This window comes from Peromyscus californicus, unplaced genomic scaffold (genome assembly GCF_007827085.1).
Source record: "Peromyscus californicus insignis strain IS unplaced genomic scaffold, ASM782708v3 Scaffold_7__1_contigs__length_154581171, whole genome shotgun sequence".
NCBI classification, from domain to species: Eukaryota; Metazoa; Chordata; class Mammalia; order Rodentia; family Cricetidae; genus Peromyscus; species Peromyscus californicus.
The window spans coordinates 22,984,136-22,997,132 of NW_026294595.1; the positions used below are offsets into that span (position 1 = coordinate 22,984,136).

At 36.2% G+C, this 12,997-nt stretch overlaps 1 protein-coding gene across 4 annotated transcripts in view; it reads right to left on the minus strand.

Moving 5' to 3' along the window:
* Gtdc1 (glycosyltransferase like domain containing 1) overlaps positions 1-12,997 on the minus strand; it is a 376,640-nt gene that overhangs the window by 277,308 nt on the left and 86,335 nt on the right. Inside the window, exon 1 of one of the 4 annotated variants that reach the window (XM_052726353.1) lies at positions 5,107-5,123. The exons of the other annotated variants lie outside the window; for them this stretch is intronic. The gene's annotated coding sequence lies outside the window, so the exon portion shown is untranslated. Of the gene's footprint in view, positions 1-5,106; positions 5,124-12,997 lie in introns of those variants that run through there. 4 annotated transcript variants of the gene reach the window in all.

Here is a 12,997-nt window from a genome sequence, read left to right on the forward strand (position 1 = left end):
CTAGATAGGTCAAAGGCTCTAGGAGAGAACCTAATATTATTCTGCTAGATGGACATAGTATTAAAATGATTACCAGGGCATTTCTCAGGCCTCATCAGAGATGCTTCTCCTGGCAGTAATGGCAATTAACAAGAGACTCTCAACTGATCAGCATACAGAGAAGAAGAGACTGTAGAGTACCCACCTGTAGATGAGACAGACATATCACGCTCTGATCTCCAAGGGTCAGGGTTTCAGAAGAGGGGACAGAGATTTTAAGAGACAGTGGTAGTGGATAACATAAAGGAAGCAGTGCTCTCTGAATCATGCACAGTTGCAGGTGTGAACTCACACTGATTATGCAACATGCACAAAAGCGGCACAAGTGTACTACAAATTCAACCATAAACAAAATCTCCACAAAAGCTGACGAAGAAAAATTCAATATAAGTCCCTCTAAGAAACAATACTGTTTATTTACTCAATGTGGAAATTGTACGGAGGAAGGGTACTTCCATTTCAAACACACACACACACACACACACACACACACACTACACCACACACACTACACCACACACATTACACAATGGTGGTCTACAAGAAAAAAAACAATGGTGTAAGAAAGAAAGATCAAGAATGCTTTCCTTCCTTCAGTGCTCTTGTGAGGGTTAACCCTCTGCCTCACAAAATCCATGAAACCTGCTGGCTACAAGCCTGTGTCAGTGCCAAGCTACTTATTGTTTCTTGCTAGACTCCCTCAATTGACACAGTGTAGGATTGTCATTTTGATGCACATTAAGAACAGAGCAATTTAGCATGGGGTGGTTCTTGGGCTTTTGTTTTTTTTTTTGGGGGGGGGTGTTGTTTGTCCCTTTAAAGTCAGGTCAGCATTTTTTTTTCTTTGATAGGCACTGAAAAGACACAAGAAACAAGAGCTACACTGAAGAATGGATCAGCTGCCTAATAAAACTAAAGAGGAATACAACACTGCTGACAGTTTAGAAGACATATGAAAAACTAACCTTTTCTTTTTTAACTTAGACTTACAAAGTTCTTAGTATTTAACTATCTGCTTAAGGAACAGAGACCAAGAAACACATTATTCATATCACATAGTAATATGTAAAATCTGATCATAGGAAAGTCAACTGTAAAATACGGAAAACTGGTATTAATATTTTTAGGAAACCTAACAGAATGAATTGTTTCAGCTGCTAGTCTAACCTTAATCTCTCCAGAATTAAATAATATGGAGAAAATGTTTTATTAGATTCTGAATATTTTATGTCTTCACAAGGAAAGAGGTAAAAAAATGATTTTTAAAATGTGCTTGAAGAATTAAACACCAATCATCTAGAAAGTTGTCACAGACTCAAACAGGAAAACCTTCTCTGCTATCCTATTCAAATCTGTACTAGCAGCAAAGTTAATAGAAATGAGAAGGCCAAGTATGTGCTGTTTCAACCTTCAACTAAATATTACTATCTGAATTGGTGACTAAAAACACCAATAAGGCATTATTTCCTAGAGTATGACCTTTTCCTCTCTAATGTACAAGAGAAGTAGGGATGGAGATCCATTTTCTACACACCAATTGACAAGAAAGAATGAACTGTGACAAGCCCAGATCCCATGCTGGCATACTTTACACTAAGCTCAGCATCATCTAGAAGCAGTATGCTTCTCCCTGCCAATCAGGGCTGGGGAAGTTGTATAACTAACACAGTGTTGATAAATAGTACCAAAGGTCTTCTAGTTGCTTCTCCCTGCATATCGCCATTGGATCAGCTGTTAAACAAAGACCAGTGACTGTCACAGAAATAGCAAGACTAAAAGCACTTTCCTCAGATGTCACATATGGAGACATGAAACATTAACCACCTGAGCCTATGTAATTTCCAACAAAATGATCTCCTGCCCAGTTTTGTTCATGACCACAGGATATGACAGCAAGTTCTGATCAGTTGTATAGAAAGGTGGAGAGGGAATAAAAACATGGAGAAGAAACCAAGTGAGTACATGACCAAACTTGAAACAATAGCCATGGGTCTCCTAACTCAGATTAGGGCATAGACACAGTACTATAGGATGACAGCTAAGTTAAAGGATTCTGGTACAATGGTTTACTTTGGGTGGCATGGGTAATCTGCCATGTTATTAAAGAATGCATTAATTTGCTCCTCAGTCTTCTTTTACAATTTCTTTCTTTCCTCTAGCACATACTGCTGGTGCTACTGCTGGGTGATACATTGACAACTGAAGGCCAGGCATGCATGGTCTAAATAATGATATCTGACTGGCTTTAATTCAACTAAGAATATATCAACACCAAAAGGCTAAAGGAATAAAAGGTATAGAAGAAACCAGGGAATGGGTTGTTTCTGTCTGTTCATTCATGGAACAGATGAAATTGGAGAGGGGAGGTGTCCTGGAAAAAGCAGCCAAGCTAACTCAATTACAAAGAAAGATTTAAGATGTTAAATGTGTATAACTTGGCTGACAATCAAGAAACAATATGAGAGCTGTCCACAACTCTCCAAAGCATATACATAAAAAGAAAAGTGAGGAATTTCCATCTACTATAGATGTGTGACTAAATGAAATAATAATGAGCTAAAATAGAAATAAAGAAACATGACCTCAAGAAGCAGGGAAACACTGGGGCATGGAAGAACACTCCTTTAATCCCAGAACTCAGGAGGCAGAAACAGAAGGATCTCTATGAGTTAGAGATTAGCCTGGTCTATATATCAAATTTTGGGATAGGTTGGGCTTCAAAAAGAAACCGGGGAGGGGGGTATGGAGTAAGAGATAGATAGGAGAGGGGAGGGGATGGGAGGAGAGTAACATCCTAGTAAAAGTAGAAAAGATTACTTCTCTCTAGAAATACTGGCCATCCTACTAGTCACACTACAATAAATAGCACGTGACAGGGAATGCTACATACTGCTGGAGGACTGGATTGGGTGGGATTTATTTAAATGGAAAGAAAGGAACAAACATCTGTTTACCCCAAGGAGGTCAAAACAAAGCAACGATTCCACCAAACCCTAGCTTGGTGAACCAATGAGTCTAATTGGGGTTATTTATTGGAGCATAGGAAAAGGATGACTTAGAGCAATATGGAGAATCTATAGGCAGATAGACAGGTAACTCAAGAAAAGTCCTCCACCATCATCACCACCACCACCACCAATAACTGCTAACCACTGTCTTCAAGGACAGGAGTAACCTCACGTGCTGCCTAGTGAACACTCCTGAGACACTCCTGCACCCTTCCATATAAGCTATTTCTGAGACACCCTGTGCCTGTTGTGCATCATTTACGGTGCTGCCTCCAATTTCTTTCCAAGAGAAAATCTTGGTAGGGTCTCCTATGAGGCATTCTAGCTACTCTAATTTCAGGACATTCTGATTTCTGACTTCAATGGTCATGTCTTCCAGGAAGACTGTTCTATGACAAAGTCCCATTTGCTCACCTGATGATCCAGAAGTACTAATACCTGATCTGGCTTAATACAAAGGTACCTGCAAGATCACAAATTAAATCCAATGTGAATTCTGAATTCTGACATGGACCAGAACTTCTGTACATAAGATAAATCCAGTTCTTGAGTACTCTACTCTTTTAACATGGCATGTGTTTAGTGAGCTTTTGGTTATTTTTAATTAATTAGAATTTACTTGTTCGGTCTCTCCACGAATTTTCCAATTCAACTATAAATATAAAATAATAATTTAGATTGAGGTCATTAGCTTGATTGAAGTTTATGCACTCCTGAATATATAAAATTTGGTTGGTTTATGTAAACAGATGTCTCTAGAGAAAAAGCCAAGTTTGTCAGATTTATAAGCAGCTTCATAATCTTAAAAAATAAAGCTAAAACAAAAACTGTCAAGAACTTCTGCTGAGAACTGAAAAGTCTGGAAGTAAATTTGGAAACAAATGAATAATCAGTTCAAGTCTGAGGCTTCCAATCCAGGAAAACAGAGAAGTGCACAGAGACTTGTTGATACAGGGTGGATACTTTAACAACACTACTCTCTGGGAAATGGAAACCATCGTTGCAATAAAATGATTCTTATGTTCCCTATAAAGCATGTACAGTCTTGAAGAGAACCAAAATGTTACCATATACCCAAGAGTGGGTACCAAGACTGTTTCTGCTGTGACTATATTTTAGTCAGGATCCTTAGGCATACCAACACCAACAGAGGCATATTAAAATAGAACCTCACCCAAGAAGGACCATATGACAAAAATGAGTATAGCAAAACAGGAAGGGCAATCAAAGCAATAGGAAATATAGTTTGTAAACAGTTTACATAGCACAAAATTATAGGACTAGCTAATAAAGACATCTCTTAAAAGAGTAATCTTAATCAGTAATAGAAGTCAGAATAAACTGCATAAAAAAATCAGACTGGAGAAACCCCAAAGCATCTTCTTTGAAGAAAACAGCACAGAATTTATAGCCACATAGAATTTTCTAAACTGGGACATGAGAAAGGGAGGAAAGGAGGTGGGGAAGGAAGGCTTTCAAAAGGCAGAAATAAAACAAAAGGGAAACATATACTTTCTAGAAAAGCTTGCTTCAATGATCATGTTGTATAGACATTCACCTACTGATCGTGTGCTATGCCATGCACCTAGTGCTTAGGAATTGACAGTGGACAAAGCAAAGCCCTGCTCTGCAAAAATCTGATTTAGGTGAGCAAAAGAAGAATAAAGGAAAAGAAAAATGTTATCAGCAAGATCATTCCAACTCATAATGCATGATATGAAAGAAATAAACAGAATGTCCTCAAAACATTAGAGAACAGCCTATATAAACTATCTAGTCTATCTTAGAGCTACTTAACCCAACTCCAAGTCAGTCATGACCTTAGAAAATTAAAACTAAGAAATCAATCTGGGGAATTTGGTCAGAAATCTACATGAAAAACAAGATAGTATTCTAGAAGACAAAACATCATGTTTACTCACTTCACAATTCACTTATAAGTCATGATTTTATGACACACACTCAGCCTTTAGATGCTAACAAGTAACTGTCAGCATACTTTAAAGAACTAGAGGAAATACTATGCACTGTGGGTTTTTAATAAAATGAAATAATTTACCCAAATTCTTGTCATTTGATATTAAAATAGTATCGCATGATTCTCTTGGCTTGTACTGTTCCCAGGCTCTGAAAAGTAAACAATGTAGCACATTTACTTATGTAGTATTGCTTAAGTTATAAAGGCTGTCTGCAATGCAAACAAGTTTTTCCTTCAACTCATAACACATTAACCATACAAATGTTTTCCTATTTTAACACCTTCATTTCTACATTATGGCTGACATCTTCTTTTCCATAATTAATTTCTCGATTTGTATGAGAAATCCAATTCATTGATGCCACCTCTTAGAACTTGCTCCATCAGTTTTTCCTGTCTTCGACCTTTACCCACTGTCTTCTATCAATTATCATTACGAAGTTTCATAAAATAATACATGTTCATTGTCTTTACTTCGACATAATTAATGCTCAAATTACTACAACCTAATTTTATTAGCTATCACTTTCCTAAAATAGTGCCCATTAAATTTGGCAAAAAGCCAACCAACTTGCCTATTTTCATTTCTCACTCTACTAGGCAAGAACTACTTCTACTCATCATGTCTCTGTGAAACTCCCTTCCATTGATTTCCAGGACACACCAATACTTCACATCTCCTCTAGCTGATATTTTTCTGCCCGTTACAATTGGGTTCCTTTTCTGAGAATCCATGGAGTTTTAACATACAGGCTATGGTTCCAATCTGCTCCTGATTTTAGAACTATAAGAATGATTTTATCCATTGATCACTCCAAAATCCCAGACTTTCCCAACATATTTTCATAATATAAACTTGTTTCTATTTGTTGTATCTCTACCAACTGTTTCAAAGTATCATAAAACCCTTTCTAACTTAAAAGCATCTCTATAGCTATGTTGTGCAATACCACTAGTCACACATGCCTATCAAGCACCTAAAATGTGGCTACTCTGGACTGAGAGGCATATTAACAGTAAAGTACACAATGGATTTCAAAGACAATGCAAAAATAAGAATGGAAACAGTTTTAATAATTTTATATTGATTACATGCTGAAGTAATATAGATATATTAGGTTAAATAAAATATATTAGGAAGATTAATTAAACTCATATCTTTTTACTTTTTAATGTGGCTATTAAATTTTTTAATTATGTGGCTTATGTTATAATTTTATTGAATGATACTACTCTACACATTAAATGAAAAAATACAGTACTTACAAACAATAAGACTAAGAAAAAGAGACAAGTGATATTATTCTATACTACAGTGTATTTTACCTGGACAGCTTTATTATTCTATCTTGATAGCTGTGGAATCAATACTGAATGATGAAGAAAAGGAGGAGGAGGAGTTGCCATCACTGGGAATGTTACTCAAGCCTAATCCCAGCACTGAGGACACAGATGCAGAAAGATTATGAGTTTTAGGTCAGCCTGGGCTATTACATAACAAGACCCTATCTCAAGGAAAATAAAAAAACTGGAGATGTAACCAGATGGCAGGGCACGTACCTACCACACAGGATGTTCCTTTAAACTAATACAAATATACTCAAAACTCAGAATGTTAAAACACTAAATCATATCCAATAAAAGAATTTATTCAAAACCATTTCATAAAATGCAAATATTTGATCTCTTATATGATATTAGTTTTTCCCTCATCCTCTTTAACAAAGTGGCTGGTATAACTAGAAGGTAAGTAATTTGCCATGGTAATATGCTCAGTATCACTGGAACAAGGTGGCAATATCAGGCAATCTATCTACAAACACCACCATCTCTGTCATAACTTTTTCTTGATTAAACAAAAGTAAAATTTAAAGAACTAGTAAGCTCTACTCTTTGCAATAATCTTAAACTAAGGCTAGAAGAAAGGTCAGATTATAAAGTTCCCACTAAGATTAAATACAAATACAAAAACTATAGAAAGTTTACATTTAAAAGTGAATGTACTGTGTGAGTAAAGAAAAGTTCAGGAAGAAACAGTGAATGAAAACACCAAGGAGCCTTCTTCCAGCCCAACTCTTCAGAGAAGACATCCTCAGAAACATACATGGCCCCCGGGCCAAAAGAAGAAAGTAGCCATTCATAGCTATGGAACCTTTTGAAGTCCTACATGTACTTCTGTTTCATAAAGTTTCATGGGAAGCACATGCACTTGGGAAGAAGCAGAAAAATCAGGAGTTCAAGGTCATCCAAAGTTACATAGCAAATTCCAGGTCAGGCAGAACTAAATGAGATCCTGTCTCAAAAACAAAAAGATAAACAAAAAAGTTGCATGGGAACTAGGGAGTGGGGAATTAGTTCCTAAATTAATTTCCAGTTTAAAAAAAAAACTGTGGAAATAATTCATATGTGAATGGCAAGACTGTATGCCCTGTAATTTTATATGCAGTTTGTCAAAGACAAGAAGGTATGTTTTTAGAAGACTGGAATAGTTGAGAAGAAAGGGGATCAGCAGGTGTAGGAAGAAGACAAAGGATAGTAATGGGCTAAACACCATCAAAATAAACTATGTGTGTGTTAGGATTTTGATTACAGTGATACCATGACCAAAAACAACATGGGGAGGAAAGGGTTTATATTTCAGTATATACTTCCAAATAACAGACCATCATTGAGGGAAGTCAGGGCAGAAAACCAACGCAGGAATCAGGAGGCATAAACTGAAGCAGAGATCATGGAGGAGTGTGCAACACAAATTGCTTAATGGTATTTTAATAAAAAACCTGGAGCCTGATATTGGTGTAAATGCTGAAAGATCAGAGAGACAAAGGAACAAGCCAACTCTTGCCTCTAGGACTCCTCAGTCTGAAAAGCCTTCAGTTCCTGTCTCCTCATGCCTTATATACTTTTCCTGCTGGGATTAAAGGCTTGTGATTCCCAAGTACTGGGATAAAGGGTGTGTGTCAACACTGGCTCTGTTTCTCTCCTAGTCTGAATCAATATCATGTAGTTCAAGGTGGCTTTGAACTCACAGAGATCCAGACAGATCTCTGCCTCCCAAGTGCTAGGATTAAAGGTGTGTGCCACCACTGCCTGGAATCTATGCTTAATCTAGTGGCTTGTTCTGTTCTCTGATCTTTGGGCAAATTTTATTAGGGTATAATATATCACCACATTCCCCCCTTTTTGTCTAAAATAATAAAAGTTTATAACTAATACAAGAAAAACTATATACAATAAGTATATAGTCAAGAATTACATTAACAATGTCCATTCCATAAACATTTGACAAATTGAGAGAAAATACTCCATTATTTATTCTATTTTGGTGAGTCCAAAATGTTGTACCTAATTCACTTTCTAGACTAACTTGTATTACCAAACCAAAACTATCATTTGATATCTTTCAGACTTACACAATTTATACCACTTTAGTGAGTTTCTTTTCTGAATTTGTTAACAAGGAAAACCATAACTATCTAATCTTCAACTCCAAATGAGACCCGAGAAGGAAATGATATTAACTAAGTAAGCAGGAAGTGCAAACAAGTGACTTCCAAAAAATGTGAGAAATGACAGAAACAGCTGGTTGTCGGAACAGTCACCCAAGGATCCTCTGCAACATTGGGGCATCCATCTCCAGCCTACAGGCTTAGCATATCTGACAGACTTTTCTGTGAAGCAGGATTTTCTGAAGGGCCTTCCTACCTTTCCTTGGTAAGGTTTGACAGTCCTTTTTTTGTGTGTCCTGCTTGTCCATTTTGGACAGCATACTGTCAGCAGTTGAGGCAAGGCACTTTCTTGCCCAGTGGCTAACTTTTGACACAAAGAAAGCAAACTCCATATGGAGTTTCTTCAATGCCCATCATCTTCTCTGAAGTAGATTGGTGCTGCCAGGAGCAGACATATCTCATAGTCATAAAAACAACAACAAAAAAATCTGTTATTAAAACATCTTAAATGCCATTTTCTGTAGATCTCTAAAGTGTTTGAAGATGACCTGTCTATGAAAAATATAAGTTTGACTTTGAAAACATACCCAACCTGACAAGTTCCATTGTAATAGGTAACTAACTACTAACCTGCATTTCTTTATTATCCTAAATAGTTGGTAATAATAACTTTCAAGGACTTGCAATTTGCATTACATTGTTAAATGAGCTGTATAGGTACAAAACCTTAAACAAGATTAGAAATGTATGTACAGTATGTTCTAACAAAAATAATCTCAAATTTGTATCAATATACACAACTTGTATACAATATACAAAAATCCAATCCAACGTAAAATATTTAATACTAGCAGCTGCTTTTGAAATATAGATTCAATAATCTACCTTTTTATCTTATATCCATATTCTCCCTTTTTTCTTTTCAGAATAGATTCAATAATCTAACCTTTTATCCTATCATTTCTATATCTTTTTTTCAAATTCAATAATCTACCTCTTATCTATATCCTCTTTTTTTTCTTTTCAAACAAAATACCCTGAATCTAATCTCCGTTGTTTAGCTTTTTTCCTGACCATTATCAATTAACAACTTGTAACCAACCATCCTAAACAATGACAAGTATCTATAACCCATTGAAGGCCAAAAGTCACCCACCCCAACACCTCTTAGGAATGTAGGCATCGTGTTCTTAAAATTACTTCCTACTGTCTGGGGGCGAAGGCATCTTTAGGGGATCCTGAAAAGAAAAATTTGGGGTTGTCAAGTCCTGGGAGAGGTAGCTATACCAGTTGTTGTCCAGTCTCTGTATAATGCAAAAGTATAGGGTTTGTCTCATGTCCTGGCAAGGGTAGTCTGTGAGGTTGGATCATCTTAGCTAGCCATCTCAAAATTGTCCTGAGCAGTTTGTAGTCCAAAGCCTATTTTGGGTGGTGTTTATCATCTTAGTGGTGTTATCATAGTCCTGATGGAATCATCGTTGTGGGGTCCCATCATCTTTTTGGAGACTTCAAAGTCGTTGTTAGGTATGATCATGGTTCACTGTAGAAAACTGATAGACTCAAACCTGAAATCATGTACAGGAAGCTAGAAATTAGCTAGAATTAGTTAGTACTCTATATATTAGCAATTGGTGTTACAGGAGTACCCTCCCAGACCAATCATCAGTCAAGAAAATATACCAGTATCTTGCCCATAGACCAATCTGGTAGGGGCATTTTCTCTTGAGTTTCCCTCTTCCCAAATGACTCTGGCTTGGGTTATGATATATAAAAGTAGACAGCACAGTATGTGTATGAAAATTTCACAATGAAGTCATTATTATGTATAACCAATATATCACACGCACACACACACACACACACACACACACACTTGAGCAAGAAAAGAATTCATACATATTTCTAGAAGAATATACTCAAAAAAGTAGATGTATGTAGAGTCGAGAGATTAGAATGTAAGAACGCAAGTTCTCATTCCCCTTGATTATGAAATTTCAACCAACTGAATACAACACAGATCTATTCAAATTTTTAAATAATCCTGAAGTACGAAAATAAAAATAAGTAAAATAAGGCTGAATAGTAAATTATAGAAATCAATTTACTCATGCCTATATGCATGGATAAGGAGTATTAGATGTTAACAAGTTTATGAATGTCCAGCCATCAGGAAAGAATCAAGGCCAGGCATGGTGGCACAAATCTGTAATCTCTGTAATCGGGAAGGTAAGGCAGAAGGATCCAGAGTTAGAAGGCAGACTGCGATACATAAGGAGATTTATCTCAAAATACACCTGCAAAAGTCTAGCACCATGCACCGTCATCAAGCCCTCTTGAGTCTAAGTGTTAAAGACAGCCAAAAGACAGGCAAAAGACTTAAAGAGTAGAGCTGTCAATAAAGAACTATATTCTATATTTTTTTAGTTATTTAAGAAAAAAATTAATCTATTCAGAAGACAAAGTTAGTAATTCCAAAACACACAGTGTTCCAAATAGGCAAAAGTCCTCTCTCATGGTTTAACACTGAATCTTTCATCCTATGCTCATGTTTTAAATGTTTGTTCCTTAGCTGGTTGGCATTATATATAGGGAAGGCAATGAAACCTTTAAGAGATGGGAACTATCTGGGGATATAGGCCTTTGAAGATTATAGTCCATTAGCCTCATTCTTTACATCTGTGATATGAACAACTGCTACTACATGATCCTCCCTTGAACTGCTTGCCAATATTGTATTAAAGAGACAAACTTAGAGCATTCCATTTAAAATCAGGAATAAGACAAAAATGTCCACTCACTACTCTCGTTTGGTATAGTGCTTGAAATGTTAGCTCTATCAATTAGACAAGAGAGAGACATAAAAGTGATTTTCAAAATTAGGAAAATAAACTACTCAGAATATCCCAATTTGCAGATGACATTTTTTACTGAAAAGACACTATTGAGTGTTAGGGAGGGATTCAGTGGTTAAATGCACTTGCTTTTCTTCCAGAAGATATGAGTTTGATTCCAGTACTCAGAACTTGGAGGCTCACAACTGCCTGTAACACCAGCTCTGTGAGGAGCAAGCTGATGTCACTGACCTCTGAGAGCACCTACACTTACTTACTACACATAGACACAATGTAAAATATTTATTAAAAATAAATGTTTTTTTAAAAAATTTAAAGACCCTATTGAGTTTACTAAAAAAAACTCTTGGACCGAATACATGCTTAAAGCAAAGTTTGAAGATACAAAATCAATATTTAAAAAAGTAATACTATAGCCTTCATTTATACCACTAGTGTACTCTCAGAGAAATTAGAAAAAAAAAAAAAGTATCCCCTTCAAAAATAACTCCAATAAAAGACAAATAGACTAGAACAGAGGACCCAGAAATAAAACAGCAAAACTAACATCACTTATTTTTTGACATGGAAGCAAAAACAAACACTGGAAAACTGCCTACCCAAAAAATGGTGCTAGTAAGACTGGATTTCTATCTGCAGAAGAATGAACTTAGATTCATCTTTCACTTGACACAAAATCAAATTCAAAAGGAATCAAAGACCTCAACGTAAAGCCTGAAACACTAAAGCTTCTAGAAAAAAAACAAAGGGTATACTTTTGAAGAACTTTTTTAATAGAAAACCAGTAGCACAGGAATTAACCCCAAGTATCAACAGACTGGACTATGTGAAACAAAAAAGGATTTTTACAGCAGAGGAAACAAGCAGCAGAGCAAACAAACCGCCCCCAGAAAGGGAGACATCTTTACCAGCTACCTTAATATAGGAGACTAATATGCAGAATTGATCAAGCAGGTCAAACTGCCAATCAGCAAATAAGCTAATGAACAGAATAGACAGTTTTCCAACAAAGAAGCACAAATAGCCAATAACTACTTTTAAACATGTTCTATATCTGTTATCAGGAAAATGCAAATCAAAACCACTTTGAGATACTACCTCATCCCAGACACAATAGCTGTCACCAACAACTCTGACAACAAATATTGGAGAGGATGTGAAGAAAGAAGAACTATTCTCTGTTGGTGGGGGTGCAAATTAACATATCCATTATGGAAATCAGTTTGGATATTTAGCAAAATTTAAAAATAGAACTATCATATGACTCAACTAAGGAGAACCTCGGATAGCAACCCTGAGTTCTTTTATTGAGTATGACAGTATTCTGTGACACCTCTCATCTCACCAGAAGTGATACTACTGACTTACTTGCTGATAGGGCAAGGATGAGTTCTTCACTGGTCAAGGGAAAGTCATTCCTGCCAAAGCTATAAGCCCTCCAGAGGCTGGCAGCCATAAGCCCACTTTCCATAGTTAAGAATTCAGTCATTCCTTTCGTTTACATGTTTCACAAGTACTTTACAATATCCACAGAAAACACTGGCTTATTTTCAATAATTTGCATTATGTTATTATTGTTCATTGTCTTTTTTTTTCAAGTATGTGAAACAGTTAGCAAAATGAAATAAGGTACAGTCAGTTTCCCTCGATCTTTCTTAGCTCTAAACTTCA